Consider the following 20,306-nt stretch of genomic DNA (forward strand, 5'->3'; position numbering starts at 1 on the left):
TAGAAAAAAACTTCCTATGTGTTATGAAAAATAAGGAAATTCACATTTAAGAAGTTCTGTGAACATCAAATAGACTAGACCCAAAAAGAAAAACATCAAGACATATCAAAGCCAAATTTTCCAAAATAAAGATAAGGATAAAATACTGAAAGCAGCACAAGAAAAACAAAGAGTCATTTACAAAAGGAAAGCAAATAGATAAAGTTCTGATTTTTCAGCAGAAACCATGTGAGCAAGAAGACAACGGGATGGCATACACAGAAACTTGAAAGAAACAATTATCAACAGAATCCTGTACCCAGCAAAGCTCTCCATCATATAAAGGAGAAATCACATCATTTGCAGAAAAGAAAAAACTTAAGGAATTTGTGAAAACAAGACCAAATCTAGAAGAACTTTTAGGGGAAATCCTTAACACAAATGAAAGTGGGCATAAAAAAATTCATCATGATGAAATGTTGGATTTTGTCAAATACCTTTTCTGCATCAATTACCAAGATCATATGGTTCTTGTTTGCTTTGTTAATGTGGTGAATTATGTTGGCATAGCACTCCCTTAAATCTTCTACACAGCAGTAGTAACCAAAACAGCATGGTACTGGTACAATAACAGGCACATAGACCAATGGAACAGAACTGAGAACCCAGAAATGAACTCAGCTAGCTATGGCCAACTGATATTCAACAAGTAAATAAAAACTATCAAATGGGGAAATGACAACCTCTGCAATAAATGGTGCTGGTAAAATTGGACTGCAGAAATCTGAAACATGGTCCACATCTCACATCATACCCCCCCAAAAAACAACAAAAAACTCAAGGAGAATTAGAGACCTGACAGTAAAGTCCAAAACCTTAAAGTTCATAAAAGACAAACTGGGACCAAGTTTACAAAGCCTAGCCTATGGTATAAAGAAACTGCCAAATACAGCCAGAAAGGCACAATCTGGAGAGGATAAAAATGATAAATGGTACTTTTTTTTTTTTTAGTTCTGATTTTTTTTTCTATAATTATATTTTATTAATTTTCATAAACATTTACAGAGATTTTGGGCTTCCACTCATTCATTGTTGCACTATTCTCTCTACCCTCCTCCCAGTTTGTTCTTGTCCAAATGCCACAGTGCTTGTCAAAGCCAGTTCTGATTAATCTTCTTTGTCAGTGTATCCTTTGCCATTCCCTATCACTCCTCCCTGAGAGAGACTTCACCCTGAGTCATAAGGAAAAGGGCACGGCGTATTCTCTTAGCTACTTCCTGCTGAAAAGGGACGCTGTGGGTTTCAGGGTGAAGATCTTCTCTCACTACTCTAAAGGGCCCCTTTGGCAGTAGGAAACACATAGACTATTATGGAGATTGATTTTGGAATTCAGATGAACTCTTATTGCTTGGCTGTACATGTACATATCCTTGAAGATGTATCATGGGGGTGTTGCAACCTAGAAGACACAAATTTGACTAACAAGTTATAAGTACATGAGTCCAAAAATTATGGAAAAGTAAAAGAAAAGATTCTTTCATTGTTTTACAAACCCTCCCCCAGGTCCCCTTCACCATGCAGCCCTCGCTCTAGTCTCCTGTGATGACAGAAATACCCAGTTACATCTCTCTTTTAAACGGTTCTCTCCCTCCTCTGTTTCAGTGCAGTACACATTATTGAACCCATCTTACTCAGTCTCTCCCCAGCCCCAAGGACAGTCCCATTCTACAACAGTGGCATCATGTAATATTTGTCCTTTTGTGACTGGGATATTTCACTCAGCATAATGTTCTCCAGAGTCAACCATTTTGAATAATATTGCATGAGTTCCTTGTTTTTTAATGCAGCATAGTATTCCATTGTGCGAATATACCACAGCTTCTCTAGCCATTCGTTTGTTGATGGGCACTTAGGTTGTTTCCAACTCCTTGCTATTGTGAACAAAGCTGCAATAAACATGGGTGTGCATATATCTGCTTGGATGTCAGCTATCATCTCTTCAGGGTATATTCCCAGTAGTGGAGTTGCTGGGTCAAATGGTATCTCTATTTGCAACTTTTTGAGAAAGCGCCATACTGCTTTCCACAGGGGTTGCACCATTTGATAAATGGTACTTTTTAAAGATTAAATCTCTATGCTAATAAAAAAAAAAAAACTCTTTCAAACAGGGTGGGGAAAAAAGCCCTCCTGAATAGGAACAAACATTTGGCAATACCATCTCAGACAAGGATCTCGTAACACAAAGTTGATAGAATACTCCTGGACCTCTAGAAAAAAACAAAAACAAAATAAAACCATTGATTAGGGCAAAAGACATGGAAAGAATTTTCACAGAGGAAGACATTCAGATGGCCAACAGACACATGAGAAAAAAAAATGCTCAAAATCACTGGCAGTAAGAGAGATGCACATTAAAATAACAATGAGATACCATCTCACTCCAGTAGCAATGACAAAGTTTAGTAGGGCAGCAAGCAATTAATGTTGGAAAGGATGTGGAGAGATAGGAATTCTCATATACTGTTGGTGATACTGTAAAATGGTATAACTACTCTGGAAGACAATTTGATGTTTCCTTAAAAAGTTTGACATTGAAACTCCATATGTTGTTCTAAAGAGCAAGGACATAAATTTAAAGCCCAAGGTGCACTTGATCCAAGCTATGGTATTTTCAATTGCTTCCTATTTATCTGAAAGTTGGACTATGAATAGGGAAGATCTCACGGACTTCCAAAAGAACAAATAAATCTGACATAGAGGAAATGCAACCAAAGGAGCTCCTTAGAGGCCAGGATAATGAAACTTCATCTCACATACCCTGGGCATATTATCAGGAGGGGTCAGTTCTTGGAACAAGACATTTTGAGGAGTAGAGTTAATGAAAAAGAGGAAGATCCCCAACAAGACGATTGACACAAGACGTCAACAATGGATTTGAGCATGTTGGAGATTATGATAACGGCACAGGATAGCATGACATCTTAATCTGTTGTTCGTAGGGTTACTATGCGTCATAGTGGGCCAACTGCACCTGACACCAAAAACTAACACTGTTAATGACTGGGCATCTATGATGATGTAGTTCATTTGGAGTTGTGCTGATAATCCAAAGGCACCGCCACACTAGTGATTAGAATCCACCAGCTGCTCCACTGGATAAAGATGAACATTCCCCTCCTGTGTGATTTACAGTTTAGGAAACCCAATGTATGGTAAGCTCTGAGCTGTTAAATATTACTGGTAATAAGAAAATTATATTAATGACTACTTATCACTGCTTGCCATTTTGTACTATCATAGTTTTAATTTTAAAATTAAAAGTCACAGGTTTGGCATTCAGGTACTCTGCGGAAAACACTGCTGTCTAGATACACCATGTGGTATCCCTTATGTTCAAACTAAAGAAGATTTACCTGCAGAAAATGGAGAAACTAAAAATGAAGAGAGTCCAGCCTCTGATGAAGCAGGAGAAAAAATGTCAAGTCTGATTAATATTTGTCTACCATGTCTTATCAGTGGTCCCTGCATCTCCTTTCTTGTACAATCCAGAGGAATATTTCTATCAACTATTTTGTAAATACAAGTTTTTTATTAGCTTTAAAAAGATTTTTAAGAAGAAGGAAATACCACTTCATCCCATTTTTAAGTGTAAATGCTTTTTTCTAAGAGGTGAGATCATTTGCTGGTTGTTTAATTTTTGGTACAACCAGAAAATGTGGGATGTTAAAATTGGGAGTGGGGGGGCTTTGGATGTCAGTGTAACATTCCATGGAGAAAGGCGATAGTTTTTATATACCATAATACATAGTATATTAATGACAATTTGGAATCATAGTCATACATTTATGACTTGAACATTTTAAATTAAGTCTATTTTCCATGTTCTTTAGATACATAAATTAGAACATTGTTTAGTAAAATTTCTTCTTAAACATAACCACTTCCTTTTCATGGCTTTCTCCCTGTCAGAACTATGTGGATTCTGTAACATTTTTGGTCTTGGTAGTCCAGTTTTCCTAATAACTGTTATGTGCTGTGAATGGTTGAAAATTTGAATGCGTAGTGTGTGTGATAGTAAATTGTAAATTAGTGGGACTTAATGATGTGACAGTTTATCAACAATTATAGATATTGGTACTTATTTTCTTCTTTATGAAAACTTTCCTCCGAATTTAAAGCTGGAAGGTCACTGGAATTTAGAAAAGAATTATAACTACATGGCTTTTTATATTTTTGGTATGTGCATTAAGAATTGTGTACAGGTTGTTCATAATGTCTCTGTATTGGACCTTAAAACAACCAATAAAATCTAAATCATGAAAAAAAAAGTTATCTGACTCTTAAGTGGATGTCAGGACCAAGAAAAGTAAAGTGGAGTTAGATTTCAGGGCTGGTTTTTGGAGCCCAGCCAACCATATCTTCAGGAAAAGGCGAGCTAGTCTCTTTCTAGGAACCTAAGTAGCCAAAGACCTCTGATTAGATGAGGTGGACACCTCTATGAAACCATCATGTGGTCACAAAAAGGGACAGAAGCAATGGATTGGTAGGCTCTAAACTTGACCAGCTTCATGGGTACACTTTGTTTTTCATATGACCATCCAGTCCTTTGAGATTTGGGACATCATTGGCACTGAGATAACAGGAGCTCTCAAAAACTGGATGACTGAGACCCTGAGGATCGCCACTAAAAGGCTGCATGTGTGCTTGGGGAGAGGACAGGAGGCCAAGCAGTGTACTTAATTTCACCTCTCGTGCACTAGGAAAGGTCAGCCCTCCAACAACTTAATTTTTCCTCTCCCATCCTATTCTCAGTTCCATGTGTCAAATCTATTTTTGAGAAAGCTTTTAAATTCAGGTATGGTAAAGTCAAGGTTATTCTCATTTACTTGCTTTTATTTTCTTTAGCTTTAATTTGAACTTAAACATGAGTAATTGATGGTCTATTCCACAGTCAGCACCTTTCCTGGTTTTGACTGCTGATACAGAGCTTCTCGAACGTCTCTTTCCACAAATGTAGTCAATCTGATTCCTGTGTGACAGTTTATCAGGTGAGGCCCATGTATGTATATTGTATATTATTATTATTATTTAGGTATAGTCAAGTTGAATATGACTCACAGCAACTCTATAAACAATAGATCTGAAACCTGTCCTATCCTGTGCCGATCTCACAATCTCTGACACACTTGAGCCCATTGCTGCAGTCACTGTTTCAATTCACCTGGTTGAAGGTCTTTCTCTCCTTCACTGTCCTTCCATCTTTCCAAGCCAGATACCTTTCTCCAAAGAATAGCCTCTCCTAGTAATGTGCCCAAAGTATGCAGGATGAAGCTTCACCATCCTTGTTTCCACGAAGCATTCTGGCTTTACCTTTTCCAAGACATATCTGTTTGTTCCTTTGGCAGTCCATAAGATATTCAGCACTCTCCTTCAACATGACAACTCAAAGGCACCAATTTTTCTTTTGTTATCCTTATTCATTGTCTAGCTCTCAGCAGCAGAGCAAGTGATCGAAACAACCATGGTCTGAAACATGTATACCTTAGCCCTCAGACTAACATCCTTGCTACTCTAGAATTTGGAGAGGTCCTTGTGTTAGCCCAGGAGGTACAAAAAATAAAAAGAATGCAACTGCCTCACCCACCTGGCTGAACCTTAAACCACAATGGAATGTCCCTCCCTATCATTCCCCCTCATGGAAAGGCCTGCTATAAAAACCTGCCTGAATACACCCTAAATGTGACTTCCTTGTCTTCCCTTTCCAGACCAAGGAACCTCACCTGGGTGCTCCCTTAATAAAGCTGATTTGAAGCTTTCTTTCTTGCTCTCTGATCTTTTTCTTGAGTCCTTGGCCTTACATCTAGTGCAAAGACTTAACATCTGGCGCCAAAGACCTGGGAGATGAGTTAAGGTGTGCTTCTCCCCCTCCCTCCTTCAGGGTGAGTGTGGTGCCCTCTTACTCTCTCTTGAACCTACCAGTCTGCATGGTGTCAAGATGCTCGAAAGGTGATGTATTGCCCCTTTTCTTTCTCTCCTGTTCTGTGTGTATGTCTGTTGACTGAATTCTTTGAGTGCTTGTGAAGAGATTCCATGGCTGATGCTACTCTGAAACCACAGAGTTTGATTGGGTCTCTACCTGTGGTTCCATGATGTTATCATCTGGCTTAATGGTGATTTGGGGGAAATTGTAGGGACATCAAGCAGGCCCGGGGCTTATATGGGTATGTCTATGCTAAGACATACTTTACCCCGTGATGGGTACGGCCAGAGGGACTCCTGTGTGGACTGAGGGTACAGACCCTCTGTTGTCTATTTCTATCCATTTTGTATTTATGTCTGGCCATCAGCAGTGTCTTCCTTTAAAAGCTGTCCTTTAACCTCCTCCCTCTTCCTCTTCATTCTCAGACTTCTCTCTCTCCCTCAGAAAGGCCCATTTGCTCATAAAATTTCCCAAGCTCTCTTGAAAACAGTCCCCAAGCATTTTGCCTCTAGGCATTTTAAGATCCCTTGGGATTCATGTCTGTTACTGTACTCCTGTCTGCACATACACAGAAAAATTGCAGGTCTGTGTCAGGAGGTCCACCCATGCCAAGTAGCACCAGTCACTTCTTCCCAGGATATTGATTGTGCTAGTGGACACCCAGGCCATCCTTAGCCTCTCTCCATTATCTGAGATTCCCCGTTTCCAGGGGATGCCCTGAAATCTCAGTTACCTCTCCCACAGAACTGAACACTATGCATAGCAAATGTCTAGGTCCCTAAAGGATAGTTCTTTGGGCTGCCTCTTCTTGAACCTGTCAAACCTGGGCCTGGCCGAGGACCTCTACTCCAAGAGACTAATCTTTTACTGTAACCAGGCATGGCCACAATACCAGCTAGATACATAACGACTCTCAATGGTCTGAAAATGGAATCTTTTATTCCAATACTCTTTGAGAACTTGACAATTTCTGCCCACAGACTCAGAAGTGGCTAGAAATCCCATATGCCCAAACTTTCTTTTACTTATGTTTCTGTCCCCCTCTCTGCAAGGCCTGCCAACTTGTGCATGTTCTCTTAGCCCAAACCCCTTCACCAATTAAGTCTCCTAATACTAAATCATCCCCTTCCCTTACTCCCTCCCAGAACTCATCCTTATCTTCTCCGGATGACTGTTTTTTCAGACACTGCAGAATTCCTCTCTCAACCTTCCCCTCCGGCCTCCCCACTACCCCTTCTGGAACCTACTCTGACTAGCCCAGACTCAACTACCCTCACCCTCACATCTCCAGTTGCTAGCCACACCCAATCCCACCACACCAAGTCTCCCCTCCGTCCTCTTCAGGAAGTTACAGGCATTGAGGGTCCCATTCACATCCATGCACCTTTCTCCCTAACTAATCTTTCCCAAATAGAAAACCATTTAGGTTCATTTTTCAAAGATCTAACAACTAAAGCAAAAGGTTTAGGTACCTAACCCAGACCTATGATCTCACCTGGCATGACCTTTTTGTTGCACTGTCCTCTATTCCGACACCAGATGACAAAAAGCATGTTCTCACTGCCCTTCAGCAGCACACAAAGTGCATTTAACAGATGGCTATACGCTGGTTGGCCCCCAAGCTGTCCTTATGCTGGTTGGCCCCTAAGCTGTGCCCCAGCAAGAGCCAAATGGACATACCAAATACATAAAGTACCAGGAAGAGATGATTGAGCCAGGTGGGACCTATGGCTCAGTGTCTGTTGGCCAGCCTAAATGCCCATAAAGCAGTCAATTTTTATAAGCTCAGAGAGATTACCCAAGTAAGCATGAAAACCCAGCCACTTACCTTAACCACTTCACTGAAGCCTTAACTCAGTATACCTGCTTAGGCCCTACCTCCTCAACAGGGACCACCATCCTAGCTAATAATTTTATCACTCAATCAGGCCTGGAAGAGATCTATATTTGTTCCCATTCTAAAGAAGGGTGACCCAACAAGAGAGGAAACTATAGAACAATATCATTGATTTCGCATACAAGCAAGATTCTACTGAAGATTATTCAAAAACGACTGGAACAGCACATCAGCAGAGAACTGCCAGAAGTCCAGGCTGGTTTTAGAAGGGGTCATGGTACTAGGGATATTGTAGCTGATGTTAGATGGATCTTAGCTGAAAGCAGGGAACACCAGAAGAATGCCTATCTGTGTTTCATTGATTATACAAAGGCGTTTGACTGTGTGGATCATAACAAACTGTGGCTGACTCTGAGAAGAATGGGAATCCCAGAACACCTCATCATTCTAATGCAAAACCTACACTTGGATCAAGAGGCAGTCATCAGAACAGAGCAGGGGAACACAGCCTGGTTCAAAATTGGGAAAGGTGTACATCAGGGATGTGTCCTATCTCCATACCTTTTCAACCTGTATGCAGAACAGATAATCCAAGAGGCTGGGCTCTATGAGGAGAAGTGTGGAGTCAGGATTGGTGGAAGATCTATCAACAATCTGCATGCAGATGATGCAACCCTACTTGCTGAAACTAAGGGGGACCTGAAATGCTTGCTACAGAGGTTCAAGGACTGCAGCCTTCAGTATGGATTGAAGACAAAGTCAAGAAGACAAAGTTTCTCACCACTGAACCAATTGGCAGCATCAGGATGGATGACAAAGAGATTGAGATTGTTAACAACTTTAGTCTGCTTGGCTCCACGGTCAACACTCTTGGCACCAGTAGCCAGGAAATAAAAAAATGTATTGCGATGGGAAAGTCTGCTGTTAGGGACCTCTCCAGGGTACGGAAGAGCAATGGTGTCACTCTGGAGACTAAGGTGCACTGATACAGGCTATGGTCTTTGCAATCACTTGTTATGCATCAGAGAGTTGGACAATGACTAGGAAGGATACAAGGAGAATTGATGCCTTTGAGCTGTGGTGCTGGAGAAGAGTCTTGAATGTACCATGGACTGCCAAAAAAACAAACAGATTCATTCTGGAGAGAGTTAAACCAGGTTGCTCCTTGGAGGCAAGGATTCTGGGGCTTAGTCTGATATACTTTGGACATGTTGTAAGGAGGGACAGGTCCTTGCAGAGGGACATCATGCTTGGGAGGGTGAAGGGACAGCACAAGAGGGGAAGAACCTCTATGAGGTGGATTGATTCAGTGACTGGGGTAATCAAGATGGGTGTGTCAGAGGTAGTGCAATTGGTACAAAATAAAGCAGGGTTTAGGGCTGTTGTACATAGGGTCGCTATGAGTCGCAAGTGACTTGATGGCGCATAACAACTACAACAACAGCCAGCCCTTGATTAGAAAAAAAAAAAAAAAGAAAGAAAGAAACTTAAAAAGGCTGAGGATGGCCCCAAACACCCATTTAAGACCTGGTAAACATGACCTTTAAAGTTTTCAATGCCCAAGAGGAACAGGCAGAGGCTGATAGGGAGATCCATGCCCATCAGAAAGAAAACCTGAAAGCCCAAGCCCTGATAGCTGTCCCGTAGCTGATTGCAGTGAGGGGTCAAAAAACACCTCTTCTTTCAACAAACCAGTTATCTCCTGGTGCATGCTTCCAGTGTGGCAAAAAGGGTCATTGGGCCAACTGCTGCCCTAACCCCTGCCCTCCAACATGGCCTTGCCCTATCTGTGGGACACTGGATCATTGGAAGGTTGACTGTCCTTCAGCATCTATCTGTGGTAGAGTAGCCCCTTCACCAAACCCAGTCCCCATCCTAGCTGACCTCTTGGGCCTGGCCACTGAAGATTGAAGATGTCGAGGCCCCTATTATCCTTGCTGAGCCTACAGTAAAGTTTCACATAGTGGGTAAGCCAGTTTCCTTTCTGATTGACACGGGGCTACCTTCTAGTGCTCCCCTCCTTCCTGGGTCCTGTTTTCCTTTCCCAGCTCTCAGTAATAGGATTGATGGCCTCCCTTCCAGGCCTCTTACCACTCAACCCCTCCTTATCACCTTCGACAAACGAGTACTCACCCATTCTTTTCTAATTATCCCTACATGACCAATTTGGTTGTTATGTAGAGACCAACTGTCTAAACATGAGGCTTTGTTTCGCTGGGAGTCAATTCACCTGACCAGCCTTTAGTTCTATCCCTCTTAGCACTCCTTCCCTCTGAGTCCTCTTCTACACCACCTCTATCACCCTGTTGTATGGGATCTTTCCACTCCATCTGTAGCCTCTCACCACCAACCTGTTCTTGTTACTCTGAAGGATCCCTCCTCTTTTCCTGCTAGATACCAATATCCTATCTTTGCACAACACCACAAAAGCTTGAAACCAATTATTACTCACCTACTTTCCAATAAGCTTCTTATCTCCACAAACTCTCTGTTTAATACACCAATCCTGCCAGTTAAAAAAAGCTGATGGATCATACCACCTAGTTCAGGGTCTGTGGCTAGTTAATGCAGTTGTTGTCCCCATTCACACAGTTGTCCTGAACCCCTATACCCTAATATCAATATCCCTTCGTCTATCACTCACTTCTCAGTTCTGGATCTTAAAGATGTTTTCTTCACTATTCCGCTAGACCCTGGTTGCTATAATCTCTTTGCCTTTTACTTGAGAAGACCCCAATACAAATACTGCTTCCCAGCTCACATGGACAGTCCTCCCACAGGGGTTCTACTACTCCCCCACCTCTTTGGACAAGCACTGGCCAATAATCTAGACTATTTCTTATCTCCTACTGTTCTTTTGCAATATGTCGACGATCTCTTACTGTGCAGTCCCTCCTATCAACTTTCACAGACTCACACTGCTCAACTTTTCAATTTCTTAGCCTCCAGGGACTATAGGGTGTCCCCCTCCAAAGCATAACTGTCACTCCCCACAATCACGTACCTTGACTTTCAATTAACCCGCACCACTAGAAGTCTAACAGTCGACCAGCACCGAGATATTGAAAGCCTCCAGCCACCCCAAATTGCTGATAAAAACTCTCTTTTCTTGGCTTTATCAGTTTTCTTAGACACTAGATAACCAACTTTTCCTTACTAGCAAAACCCCTTTATGATGTGGCTAAAGCCACCCCACAAGGATCCCTGGATTCACCCCAGATAGTTAGAAAAGCTTTCCTTTAGCTCTAAGATCTCCTCTTACAGATCCCACTCCTTGCATTGCTGAACTCATCTAAATCTTTCCTTCTATATATTGATGAGAAGCAGGATAATGCTGTTGGTGTCTTGACTCAGTCACTTGGACCTACCTTTACTCCCATTGTATACCTTTCTAAGCAGCTTGACATCACCACCCAGGAATGGCAACCCTGCTTATGAGCCTTAGCAGCAGCTCTCTTCACTAAAAAGGCACTCCAACTTACTCTGAGAAGCCCTCTGCAGGTCTTCTCAAGCCATAGACATTAGTATCTGCTTTCCCTTCGCTTCCTGTCCTTACTTCCCCCCACCCCCTGGGCAGATACAGGAATTCCATCTACTTTTCCTTGAAAATATTTGCCTTTCTCAATCACTGTCCCTCAATCCAGCCACCCTACTCCCAGTAAATACCTCTACTTATTATACACACTTGGAAGCAGGAGTGGCATCCCTTCCGTAAATAGCTTGCCTCCAGAAATCCTATGAACTTGGAGAAAGGATGAAAGTCATGCACACAAGTGTCAAGGACTTTTGTTCATGACTTAATGGCACTTAACAACAACAACAACAACATTATACACACAGCTTCACTGAAGTCCTTGAGGACATGGGCTCTTCCCTCCCTATCTGACCAACCCATCCCTAATCCAGACCGTACTGTTTGTGGGTGGCAGTTTTGTATGACCTCTGAAGGTTACCCTCAGGCAGCCTATGCTGTAGTTTTTTTTGTTTTTTTAAAAAGTGTGGGAAGCAGCAACACTTCCCAAGGGCACAATCTCACAAAAAGCCAAGCTCATTGCCCTACTGAGAACACTGCATTTAGCTAAAGGCCTTACTGTTAATATTTACACAGATTCTAAGTATGTCTTTTTAATTGCTCATTGTCATGCTGCCATCTGGCACAAGTGTGGCTTTATTACAGCAAAAGGCTCACCCATAGTTAATAGCAAATTAATTACTCTCCTGTTAAAGACCCTTCAATTACCCAAGCAAGGAGCTATAATCCATTGCAAAGGACATTATTCATATTCCTCCCTTATCACCAAGGGAAGCAACAAGGCAGACCATACAGAAAGGACTTTTGCCTTGCAATCACAACAACAAACTGTCCCCATCCCATTTTTCACCATTCCCAGCTTCCATCCAAAATATACTACTGAAGAAAGGCAGTCTGTCCTCCACAATAGAAGCTGCCTAACTCCCAGTGGATGGATCATGGTAAGCAGCAAAGCAGCTTAGCCTCAAGAACAAGAAGACAGGCGAGCTCTGGTGGCCTAGTGGCAGGAAACTGCACTGCAATCCCAGAGGTGCGTGGTTCAAATCCACCAGATGCTCTGCTGAAGAAGGAGGAACAATCGCCTCCTGTACCAGTCAGATCCAATTTGACGGCACACACATAAAAAAAAAAGAATAAAAAAACAACAACAAAAAAAAAACAAACAAGAAGACAGATATTATAATGCAGGTACATCAGTTCCTACACGGAGGAACAAAAACCTTTAAAAAATTCCTCCAACCTTTGTTTCACTCTTCTTCCCTGACCTAGACCAATGAATCAGTACAAGATAGATGCTTTACTTGTAAACTAGTGAATACTCAGAACATTTGGCCCACATCCCCCCACGCTCCCCGCCCCCCCACGCCCCAACTCTGAGGCCACACACCCAGGCAGGATTGGCCGATTGATTTCACATATATGCCTACCCACAAAAAAAAAAGTATCTCTTAACTATGGTTGATACCATCTCTGGATGGGTTGAAGCTTTCCTCACCGGCAGGAAACAGCAGACAAAGTCACTGAGGTTCTACTTCAGCATATCCAAGTTTGGCCTCCCTACTTCCGTCCAGTTGGACAGTGGCCCCAGCTTCGTCTCCAGAGTCACCCAGTAGGTATCCTCCAGCTTAGGTATCTGCTGTAAATTGAACATACTATGTCACCCCCATTCCTCAGGTAAGGTAGAACGCATGAATGGGCTCATTAAATCCCACCTCAACAAACTGACTATTGAGTTGTACAGGTCCTGGGTAGACTTCCTATTTCCTTAGCCTGTATCTGAGCAACACTTCACTCACCAGCCTTTCTGAGGCCCTTCTAGCTGATATATGGCCAACCATTTCTGCTAAACCATAACCTACTCACTTATTCCCCTCTTTGTAGCATCATATCTTCCTTATCTCTCCCTCATTAGGCAATTACTCTGGGAACATGCAGACCACTGCATATCTAGACCGTTGCCTGAGGTCTAGATCAAATAACTGTAGTTACCCCGGAGATGCCATCCTCATCAAGTGGCATGTATCCATGTATCCAAATATCTTCAACCACACTGACATGGACTTTATACAGTCATCCTGACTGCAGAGGGACTCACAGTGTCTGTCTGACAAGCATCAGCCCCTCAGGCAGCCTCTGAGGGCCTCTTCTTTTGAAGTTGGAACCCACTGTTCCATTTCCAATAAGGCCCCGGGGGATTGTTCTCAATTGTTTAAAATTATGTAAGATTTATATATTCAAATGAATTCATGAATGTGGAATTATTCATTAAGAATGTGTGATTCTACTGCATAATCATACATGTGTATGTACAAGCTACAGTTTAGGCCAGTTTAGGAAGCAGACCATAACCAGGACCTGTACCACTGCCTGGAAAGGCTGGTCTTAACCTATCCCCATCTATCCTCTCTTAACTACTTTTACTTTAAAGAAAAAAAGAGTGTTTAAGTACATTGTTTCCTCTTTTTAAAAAGTTATATAAGATAGCAGCCCACTAAATGCAACTTTATTTTCCACTCAGCAACAGTACAAGTAGCAATAGAGCATTCATTTTCCACAGCTCTGTGAAATTTCATTGGTATGGTTACACCTGGATTTATCCACTCTTGTTCCAATAATCATTTCTATTATAGTCTGCTTCTAGATATAAGGGATAACGCTGCAGTGATCATTCCTGGACCCACCACTCAGGGATGGATCTTGGCTGAAATCAGAAAATACCAGAGGAATGCCTATCTGTGTCTCATTGACTATGCAAAGGGATTTGGCTGTGTGGATCACAAGAAATTGTGGCTAACCTTGAGGGAAGGGGGAATCCCAGAACACTTGATAGTGCTTATGTGAAACCTGTACTTGGACCAGGAAGCAGTCCTTGGAACAGAGCAGGGAAACACTTTTCAATCTCTATGCAAAACATATCATTCGAGAAGCAGAGCTTTATGAAGAGGAATGTGGCATCAGGATTGGAGATAGACTCATCAACAACCTACGTTATAGAGATGGCACAACCCTGCTTGCTAAAAATGAAGAGGACCTGAAGTGCTTGCTGCAGAAGGTCAATAGCTGTAGTCTTCAATATGGATTGAAGCTCAACATCAAGAAGACAAAGATTCTCACCACTGGGCCAACTGGCAGCACCAAGATAGATGGAGAAGAGTCTCAGTTCTCTTTTTCTTGGGATGTATTCCAAGCAATGAAATAGCTGGGTCTTATCCTCTCCTCTCTTATTCAATATTGTATTGGAAGTCTTAGCGATAGTTATAAGACAAGAGAAAGACATAAGAGGTATACAAATTGGCAAAGAGGGCGTAAAAGTATCCCTCTATGCAGATGACATGGTAGTATACTTGGAAAACCCTAAAGACTCAGCAAGAAAACTATTGGACATAGTTGACCAATTCAGCAAAGTGGCAGGATACAAGATCAACATACAAAAATCAGTTGGATTTCTCTACGGTGACAAAGAGAATACAGAGCTGGAGCTAAGAAGAACAATATCCTTCACAATAGCTAATCACAAGATAAAAATATTTGGGAGTAAATATAACTAGAAGCACAAAGGATCTATTCAAAGAAAATTACAAAATATTGCTACAAGAAACAAAAAGAGACCTGGAGAAGTGGAAGAATATCCCTTGCTCATGGATAGGAAGGCTCAATGTGAAAATGGCAATACTACCAAAGGCAATTTACATGTTCAATGAAATCCCAATACAAATACCAATCCCATTCTTCAACGAGATGGAAAAGGCAATCTCCATCTTCATTTGGAATGGAAAGAAGCCCAGAATAAGCAAAGCACTCCTTAAAAATAGAAAAAAGGTAGGAGGCATCTCACTCTCTGATTTAAAATCCTACTACACTGCCGTGGTAGTTAAAACAGCATGGTACTGGTACAATGACAGACACATAGATCAATGAATAGAATTGAGAACCCAGAAATCAGCCTACCTATGTATGGCCAACTGATTTTTTACAAGGAGATTAAATCAGTTAAGTGGGGAAATGACAGCCTTTTTAACAAATGGTGTTGGCAAAATTGGGAAAACATCTGCAGAAGACTCAAGCAAGATCCAAACCTCACTCCATATACAAAAACCAACTCAAGGTGGATCATAGATCTAGGACTAAAACCAAGAACTATAAACTTCATTAAAGAAAAGCTTGGAAGAACTCTAGTAGTCCTAATCCACAACATAAACAGTCTTCCAAGTATCCTGAAAAATCTACAATCAAGAGAAGATAAAGTAGATGAATGGGACCTTCTAAGACTCAAATACCTATGCACATCCAAAAACTTCTCCAACAGGGTAAAAAGGGAAGCCACAGACTGGGAAAAAGTATTTGGGAATGACATGTCAGATAAGGGACTTATATCTAGAATTTATAAAATACTTGAGCACCACCACAAGATAAAGGTAAATAATCCAATTGAAAAATGGGCACAGGATATGAACAGACACTTCACCAAAGAAGACATTCAGATGGCCAACAAGCACATGAAGAAATGTTCAAAATGACTAGCTCTGAGAGAGATGCAAATCAAGACAACTATGAGATATCATCTCACCCCAATAAGACTAGCAAAATTTAACAGAACAGCAAGCAACAAATACTGGCGAGGTTGTGGAGAAACTGGAACCCTTATTCATTGTTGGTGGGAGTGTAAAACGGTGCAACCACTGTGGAAAGTGGTGTGGTGCTTTCTCAAAAAGTTGCAAATAGAGATCCTCTTTGACCCAGTAATTCCACTACTGGGCATATACCCTAAAGAGACCATAAACAACATCCAAACAGATACATGAACACCCACGTTTATCTCGGCTTTGTTCACAATAGCAAGGAGTTGGATACAACCTAAGTGCCCATCAAAAACGAATGGATAGAGAAGCTGTGGTATATTCACATAATGGAATATTATGCTGCATTGAAAAACAAGGAACTCATGCAGTATTATTAAAAATGGGTGACCCTGGAGGACATTACACTGAGTGAAATATCTCAGTCACGAAAGGACACTCACTGTTGTAGAATGAGGCTGACATCAGGGTGGGGGTAAGACTGACAAAAACTGGATAAATTGTCTACTGCATTGAAGCTGATGAGGGAGAGAATAATTTAAAAGTAATCTATTCTAGGGCATTATGATTATCATAGGAGTGAGGGTGGCAGAGTGGAGCATACTCAGGGTGAGGGTGGGGGGGGATTGTGTACCAATGAAGGAGTTTTTCTTTTGCTTTTCAAGGAGAGGAGTGAACTGAGGGTGGGGGTGGGGTGGGCAGGGAGAAAAGTGCAACAATGAATGAATGCAAGTTCAAAATCTCTGTAGATGTTCATTGAAATTAATAAAAAAAAGCAGCAAAAAAATTACAATAGCTGGGTCATATGGAGTTTCTGTGTTCAGCTTTTTGAAGAAGAGCCAAACTGCCTTCTAGAGTGATTATATCATTTTACAATCCCACCAACAATGGATAAGAGCTCCTATCTCTCCACATCCTCTCCAACATTTATTACTTGCTGTCCTATCAAACTTTGCCACTGCTACTGGAGTGAATGGTATCTCATTGTAGGTTTGATATACATCTCTCTTATGGCCAGTGATTTTGAGCATTTCTTCATATGTCTGTTGGCCATTCAAATGTCTTCCTCTGTAAAAATTCTTTCATGTCTTTTGTCCATTTTGTAACTGGGTTATCAGCCTTTTTCTTGTGGAGGTCCAGGAGTATTCTTTTTTCTTTCTTTAGAATTATTTTATTAAATCATAAATGTACAACAGCTTCTTAACTCTACACATGCACTTAAAGTTTTCAAAGGAAAACGTTATGTCTTACTACACCACGATCCTGGCTAATAGCTTTTCAAAACTTTGAGAAAAATCTTAAAAAAGGTTCCACATGTCACCTGGAACTTACAAATTTAACATTAGTAAATAAAGAATGCTTCTACATTATTACAAAGACCACTAGAAAGAAACAACGATTAAAAAGCTAAGAAACTGTCTCAAAGGCATTTTTTTTTTACAATCCTTCCTCCATAGTAAGGTAGTGTATTAAATAATCCAATCCATTCACAAAATGGCTCTCTGCATCTGCTCTGGTGTCTTCTACCATATCACTGCATATTTATGCATGACTGAGATAAGTTTCCTTAACATTGTTATTTCGATAACCTGAAGCTGTTCTGTAACTTCTGGGCTCTCATCCTCTCCTATTTATACAGTGAAGCCCATAGCAATAGGAAGAAGCTCAATATCGACTCCTGCCTCCATAAACCCCACTTCCTCCACTGTCTCCTGGACCATAATTTCCTCCACCGTATGGTCCACCCATGTTCCTGCTACCACCAAAATTCCTACACTTTATTGGCCCATAGTTAGAAGGTTGCTGGCTATAATTGCCAAAATCATTGTAATTTCCACTTCCATCAGTTCCTCCTCCATAGCTGTCATAACCACCTCTGTAGCCCTCACCCTGGTTGCCATATCCAGGTCCTCCACCACCATTTCCTCCTCCATAACCAGGGCTACCTCCAAAATTGCCACCTCCAGGTCCTCCTCCATACCCATTATAGCCGTTTCCAAGTCCACGACCTCTTCCATAGACATCAGACCCTCCTTCAAAGTTACTTCCTGGTCCTGGTTCAAAATTTCCTCCTCCACCACGGGAATCCCCAAAACCGAAGTTGCCTCCTCTTCCACTCCTAGAACTTTGGACTTCCTGCATTTCTTGTCTAGACAAAGGCTTTCTTACTTCTGCATTATGACCATTGATGGTGTGGTATTTCTGCAATAAAATTTTATCCACAGGATCATGGTCATCAAATATAACAAAGCCTCTTTTCTTTCCAGACTGCCTGTCAGTAATTATTTCAATGGTATCAATTTTTCCATATTCTTCAAAATAATCTCTAAGGTGATGTTCCTCAGTGTCTTCTTTAATTCCACCAACAAACAGCTTCTTCACATGAGCCCCTAGTTTTCCAGATTCCTCTCTTGCCACAGCACGTTTTGGCTCAACCACTCACCCATCAATAGAATGGGATCGTGCAGCTATGGCATCATCAACCTCAGCCATAGAAGAAAAAGTTACAAAACCAAATCCTCTTGATCTTTTGCTTGCAGGATCCCTCATTACCACACAGTCTGTAAGTTTCCCCCATTGCTCGTAGCAGTTTCTCAAGCTTTCTTCTGTGGTTTCAAAGCTTAAGCCACCAATAAAGAGTTTATGAAACTGTTCCTTTTCTCTCTTTTTCCTCTCCAAAGAACAGTTTCTAAAGTTTTCTTCATCATGGACTCAGTCGCTTCAGCCCGATTTCCCGCAGCCGAGCGAGATGAGAAAGATCTCCGAGGTCAAATACGAATCGGACTCGCCCTGAAGCTGTGGTGAGAACTGCTGCTCCTCAGGAAACACCACCGCGAGGAGCACCTCCCCTCAGGAACCCTGCGCTGCTGCTACTAGGCCCAGGAGTATTTTATAAACTTGTGTTATGAGACTCTTCTCTGAGATCGTGGAATATACCGAGAAAAAGAAAACTGAGGCGTAAATGGAGACTTGTACCCCTAATGTTCATAGCAACATTATTAACTACAGCAAAAACATTGAAACAGCCCAGATGTCCAACCTTAAACGAATGGATTGAGAAGTTGTGGTACATTCATACAATGGAACATTACGCAGCACACAGACGCAATGATTTTGTAAATGACTACCTAACTTTGGAGGGCTGGAGAGTATTATGCGGAGTGAACTCAGTCCCATAAGGAAAAATACAGTATAAAACAATTATTGTAGAATGATTATGAGGACACAAGGGGGGAGTGTGGAAGTAGAGGGGTGAGGATGGGCTTGGGGGTGTTAATCATTTGATAAAGGTGTGTTAAGGAAATGGAAAGGTTCTGTGTGAAAAACAATGTATTCAAACTGTGAATAAATCAGTATAAAATTTTTAAAAAGTTAAAACACTTTAAAAATGTTTGCATATAATTGTATAATATGGAACATATAGATGGAAAAGAGATTGAAGTAATTAACAATTACAGCTTGCTTGGCTCCAGCAGTCAGGAAATCAAAAAATGAATTGCATTCGTAAAATCTGCTGAGTAGGTTTTCTCCAGAGTATTGAAAACAATAATGTCAGTCTAGAAACTAAGGTGTGCATAATCTAGGCCATGGTCTTCACAATTACTTGCTATGCATCAGAGAGCTGGACAAACACTAAGGATGACAGAAGAATTGATGCCTTTGAATTGTGGTGCTGGAGAAGAATCTTGAACATACCATGAACTGCCAAGCAAACAAATAGGTCAGTCTTGTACAGGGTAAAACCAAGTTTCTCCTTGGAGGTTAGGATTTTGAAGCTCCGTCTCACATATTTCAGGCACATGGCCAGGAGAGACCGGTACTTGGAGAAGGACATCATGCTCAGAAGGCTGGGGGGACAGCGCAGGTGACAAAGACTCCAGATGAGATTAATTGATATAGTAACTGGGGAAATAGGGGTTGGTGTGTCAGAATTAGTGAGGCTGGCTCAGGGCAGGATTCAGAACTGCTGTACATAGTGTTGCTATGAGTAACAGGAGAGTAGACAGCACATAAGAACAACACTGGTTTGCTTACAAAGTTCATATGCATTGTGTTTCACACTATCTTTCATTCATACTGTGTTTTATACAATCATTCCCATTTATAATATTTTATAAAATTAATCATCATTGAACAATGTCCATCATCACCCTGTCTTTCCAGATCCCCTTGGGATCTTTTCTATTTCTTTGACCCATCCTTCTCTTTACTCACCACATTGTGGAACCCTATGATTTTCCCCTGCCTTACCCTTCTCCTCCCACCCTCCCCCTCACTTTGTTCTTCATACACATTTTACTAGTTTTCTATTTCTATAATAATGCTCTTATGCAGTATTCATCCTTATGAGGCTGAGTTAGTTCATGCAACATAATGCTCTCCAGTTGCTCACAAGTTGTG

The 20,306-nt window shown here is 41.4% G+C and overlaps 1 pseudogene; it reads right to left on the reverse strand.

Moving 5' to 3' along the window:
* Window positions 1-17,683: 17,683 nt before the first annotated feature.
* On the reverse strand, window positions 17,684-20,125 carry LOC102845080 (annotated as a pseudogene).
* Window positions 20,126-20,306: the final 181 nt, after the last annotated feature.

Source organism: Elephantulus edwardii, unplaced genomic scaffold (genome assembly GCF_000299155.1).
Source record: "Elephantulus edwardii isolate Elephantulus edwardi_28Jun2011 unplaced genomic scaffold, EleEdw1.0 scaffold00161, whole genome shotgun sequence".
Classification (NCBI taxonomy): domain Eukaryota; kingdom Metazoa; phylum Chordata; class Mammalia; order Macroscelidea; family Macroscelididae; genus Elephantulus; species Elephantulus edwardii.